Here is a 5,806-nt window from a genome sequence, read left to right on the forward strand (position 1 = left end):
GTCAATACCTGAGTGAGGCACAGAAGAGAATTGGCACCAACACCAGGGGAACCAAGCACCAGCTACTAGTGGACAGAACTGTAGCTTGAGACTGTAATACCAGACACACAAACCTGAGCACTGCCTGGATTGACACAGGAAAGCCTATAACTTGATGCCCCACACATGGATACTGGAGTGCTTGAAACTGTATAACATCAACAGGACACTAAGAGCCTTCATTGAGAATTCAATGGGAATGTGGAAGATAACTCTAGAGGTCAACTTCAATTAAAATATTCTACAAAATAATTTGCTTCCCATTAGGCTGACATCTTTTTCTTGTCTTTTTGTTTAGCATTTCAGTTATTTTATCAAAATCACTATGAGCAACAAGACAAAAACATGTTAATTTATTAGTTTTTTCCATATATAATTAAAACATGTTCTGAATTGTGACTTCTGCTAATGGAATATGTCTGTGTATCTAAACATGTTTGCTGAATAAGTTACAGACATGACAGAATACAGAAGAATACAAGACAGAAGCAGAACTAAGAGACTAAATCTGACTCGGGTTCTGATTTACAGCCCTCAGTTGTCATTATGGCCACTTTGTGTGTGAGCTTCAAGTGAAAAGAAGTCTGCTCGCTGCCTGAACCACATAATAACACACTACACTTGATTTTTGAAAGCATGTACTTTGTGTAAGACTATTAGTGTTCTCAGTTGGAACATTCTTTCAAAGAAAAAAAAAGGTTTTAAAGCACATGTGCCTATGCACAAAAAGTCTGTATCAACCCCCCTTCAGCTACATGTAAACTTATAAGGAAGAGAAAAAAAAAAGCAGATAAAGAAAGACATCACTCCTAGCAATGCTTGGTGTTTAGTTGTGCCGCCTTCGAGCTCCTTTGTCTTCCTGATATTTAGGTGTGAAATTCTGCTCATCAGTGTCATGGGAGATAATGAGACCATGTGAGATCTTATTACCTTCCAGCACAGACAGTTTCATGCAGCAATAATTACTCCCACTGGCGTCTTACTTATTGACAATGCCTGCCCAAAGTATCACTCTGGGACTAATGGCTTCAATCCCTCACAAGGCAAACAATGGAACGAACACCGCCTCAATCAACTCTGAGAGATGGATTTAATGACAAAATCATTTTTCTTCTGCTTTATGGCTGAAGAGGAGCGACACCTGTAGAACAAGATGGGTCTCTGAAGGGATTTGTTTGTGCAAGTCGAGCTGTAAACAAGAGTACGTCTTTTATTAGCCATGATTTCACTGGTGTTTGATGAAAAGTGAATGTGACCAACCAACTGCTGGGTAACCTGCAGCAAATGAAGCACATTACTTTGTGCAAGCGTCGTTCTCTCATCAGTTTGCAGTAACGGAGCAATAACCTGAGGGCTTGGGTGAAAAAAATAAATAAAATGAGAGATATCGATTTCTGGGATGGGAAGAAGGAAGGGGGAGAAAAATACAAGTACAGAGAGTCATACTAGTCCCAGTTGAATCATGAGTTCAACATGCAGTGACAAATGGGCTGCAGAATGAAAAGGAACACCCAGAAATCAAATGGAGTATGGATTGTTGAGGGCTTAAATTTATAGCTCCAGGGTTTCCCAAACCTGGAAGTCATAAATTGACACTACTGAAATGGGCTGTCAATGGGATTCTTTTACTGTGTGAGCTACAGACAGACAATACAAATAAATGGTAATTGTTGTCCCACAATGGGACACATTAATGGAATATACACAGACAGAAGTTAAATGCCAAGACAAATCATTCTCTGTGGGCTGAGTGGCTAAGCGAGAAAGGAATATACTACATATTTGTGTACAACACAAGCACTGCTTTGAAACACCAACATGGTGACAGCATTTGTTCTAATCCTCAGTTACTGCCCTTTCAAGGCACAATACTTATTTAAAGTAACATATTCCAGTCAGCCTCAAATTTATGACCAAAAAAGAAAAGAGTGTTTTGTTGTCATATCATCTGGCACTGGGTGAGACACCGTCAAGAAAAAAAGGGGCACAATTTTAGACACTCTCACAATGGTCAAATTGTGATCAGGCAAACCCAAAAAGGAACAAGATCAAAACAAAAGGAATGGCCCGGGGTGCATCCAGGCAGGCTAAGGACTTTCCTCAACATCAGTTTCCAATCATGAGTGTGAAGGGGTCCAAGGGGATGCCTCTCCAGGGTTTCGCAAACCCCCATCCATCCATTTTCTGCACCCGCTTTTTCCTTTTCAGATCATGAGGGAGCTGCTGCCTATCTCCAGCAGTCCATCTATGAGAGGTGGGGTACACCCTCAACAGGTCGCAAGCCTATCACAGGGCCATATAGAAATAAATTAGACTACTGTGCATATGACAATAAAACTGTCAAACATTGGAACTGAAATAAGAGAATCAACCACTCCCACTCTCACCTAGGAGCAATTTAAAGTTACCAATTAACCTAATATGCATGTTTTTGGTCTATGGGAGGAAAGGGGAGAACTTGGAGAAAGCCTAAAACTCCACACAGAAAGGCCAAGAGGTGATCCTGCGACCTTCTTGGTGTGAGGTGACAGGGCTAACTATTGCTCTGCTATGACACCCAAACCTGGGAGTTATAGCTCAACTCTCCTAAAATAGGCTGTTAGAGAGGCACCGCACTCTGGATCACCTGACTCAAACTGCCAATGTAGAGGGGTCTCCCAGGAACTTGTTGCACTTGGGATCTGGTGATAGAGAGGCATGCCCCTGGACCCCCTTAGTGTGGTAGCAGTTGAAACTGATCCCTAAAATATACTTTGAATGCTAACTGATTGTGAAAGATTGTTTAAAACTTTGCCATTATCTATTGGAATCAACCCTCTCTGTCTGTTAGCAAAATATCTCATGAATTTCTGTAAAACTCAGAAAGTAATCATTGGATATACATCAATGACTGAAAACATTTGGACTCAGTCCAAATCGGGATGGCCACAGCAACTAATTTATGAAGAAATAGCTATATCTCTGTGAATGTCATGACTTTAGCTAAGGACTAAACCCACATGCAGAACACAATTAGGAGACTAAAGAAAGTTTAAAGTGTTTATTCAGAAGGACTAGATAGAAAGTCAGGGGCCGGGAACACGGGACCTGGTCATCAACTGTATGGAAAGCATAAATGGTTAAACAGGAGTTGAGAAACCCAGAATGCGTTAATTTTGATGGTTGGCTTACAGATGAGCAAGTTGTTACCACCAGGGAGAGATGAGCAGGGTCTGGGAAGATGAGATGAGCAAGCTTGGCTTTGACTTGGGGTGGACGTTCTGGTGGCTTGGCTGGAGGGTGAGCAGCATTCAGCCTAACGAGGCAGTCGCGGTCTGCAGTCAGCATGAAGAATCTCAGGGGCAAGGCAGCACTTGAGTTGATCTTGGTAGATTCTGTGACTTGGTTCCTGGTAACAATGACTGGACTCTGGGTGAGAAGTGATTCCTGAAACAAGGCAAGAAAACATGAAAAAGGTTTTTCTAAACGGCAAGAGCTTAGTCAGGAGGTAACGCACGTACCATACAGGTTAACGCTCTGACGAGGAAGTGCTGAGAGCAGCGTCCCTTTGTGCTCCGCTTAATGAGGCTGGTAATGCAACACACCTGCCAGGAGCAGCCACCTGGAGAGCAAGGAGGTAAGCAGCAGTCCAAACAGAAAACTGGAAGCTCCCAGAACCTGACAGTGAATTCTGCATATATAGATATAAAGTGTGTGTAGTAGCTGAAAACACTTACTCCAAGCAATAACAGATCATAAGAGATATTGACTTTTTCCCACTTTTCACCAAAAGTTGACTTCAGCAGGTAGGAAAACTTTGGTGGGCGCGACTGCGAGTTATATCACTAAAATGTCTCAATAAAAATAAGTTAAACTGAGCTTTTGAAGTGTACCTCAGGGTTTTTGTTATGATTTCGAGCTTGCTTCAGTTGTAATTTTCACAGTGTTTTGTGTTTTATGAAGACTTTATTTGCAATTAATAGTACTTCTATTAAATGATTGATTAAAGATAAATTGCAGACACTTTATTTTGTTTTACAGTAATACTAATCTTACTGAGAAAATCCTACTTTTGCTCAAAATAAATGAGGTTGTTTGGGTAACAGGGGAGATGTTGTGTTCTTAGGTCTACACAATGAATGCATTTAAGTTCTGATCTGATGCTTTTACTACTTCTTGTCACTAGGAGGCGATACTGGGACAGCATAGAGCAGAAAAGACTGTTAGTAGAAATAGGAGAGTAAGAATGATGCTACACTGTGTTCTGTAATAGCAACTGAATCACTTGCTGTAATGAAGTTTGTGAGTTTAAACTGTCGTCTCCTATTTCATTTGAACTGCCACAACATGCAGAACTAAAACGTAAATAAATTCAGACAATATGACAAGAAGAATTTAAAGTGAAAGCAGGTTGTAGTTCTGCTTATAGCCAACACTTAGTTTCTGACAACTAGCAATATATTATTTCTGATGTAATGCAGAAATGATGGTGGTGTAAAGGTTTATGAAACATGAACCTCTGGCAGATTCCAGATTGGAACTGATTTAAAATGGCAGTGATCCACTGTAGTCACCCCCCACTCCAACCCCACCTCCCTCTCTTTAGAACTGCTGCTTTGCTCATAAATACGATCAGAAATAAACTCAGTTTCTCCAGACTGGATTCAGGACATTTTTTTAAAGTTTCTTTTTTTTTAATGTTGTAATGAAATGCACATTTATTGAATTATTAATTCTTAAATATGTAATCTTACCTGTAGGTAGGTTTGTCACATAAAGAAAACCACTCCCTTTGCTTCCAGCCTCTTTGCCTGAAAGTTTTACTAAAAAGAGCATTTATGAAAGGATGAATAAAAATCTCAGTCTATTTTTCACAAATGAAAGTGGAGCTTTTGTTGCATTTTAAGGGAATCACAACTACATAACAACCCCACCCTCAGTTAACATGGTAAGACAACATTGTAGGGGTGTGAAATTACTAAGATTTAAAAAAAATTATCAATAAAATAAATTCAGTGCATTTCATTATAAATGATAAAACAACTTGGTGTTTTATGCTGGTGTAGATTCTTAGTCATCCAGGCCATGGTAAATTCAAAAAAAGTTAAAAAACAAAAACAACTGGACTTCTATTCTGTAGTTGAAGACGTTTCGCTTCTCATCCGAGGAGCTTTCTCAATTCAGAAATAGAGAGTGTGGAGTTGAGCTTTTAAAGCTGAGATGTGATGTAAGCTGTATTGCTTGCAAATTGTTCTCACTCTCTTAACAATAGAGGCTCGTTAGAGTCCTTGTTTGTCTGACTCACCTATGGGCCACTCTGGTCACATGAGTGCAGGTGTTGATTGGAATGAAACTGACTGGGGATCAGGCCTAAAGGTGCTGGCAAAAGGACTTAATTTTGCCATCTCTCCACAAGAAATACCTGTTGTGGAACTCATCACTGCCACTGAGTCTGCCATTAGGAACAACAACTTAAGTGAAACGGAGGCAGAAGAACTCAGACTGAAAATAACAGCAACCCTTTCCAGTGCCAAGCCACCTCCTTCAAACCTCTCACCACAGGAAAGAAAAGCTGTTATATCACTGAGCCGGGACCAGAACATCACCATTTTACCAGCTGACAAAGGAAGATGCACTGTAATCCTTAACACTTCTGAGTACCAGGAAAAAAGATCAACATTACTGAGTGACAGCACCACCTATGAGACCTTAAAGAGGGACCCAACCAGCTCTTACAAAAAGAAGGTCACGGATTACCTGCAGAAACTGGAGAAGGACAAAACTATCA

Source organism: Kryptolebias marmoratus, linkage group LG5 (assembly GCF_001649575.2).
Source record: "Kryptolebias marmoratus isolate JLee-2015 linkage group LG5, ASM164957v2, whole genome shotgun sequence".
NCBI classification, from domain to species: domain Eukaryota; kingdom Metazoa; phylum Chordata; class Actinopteri; order Cyprinodontiformes; family Rivulidae; genus Kryptolebias; species Kryptolebias marmoratus.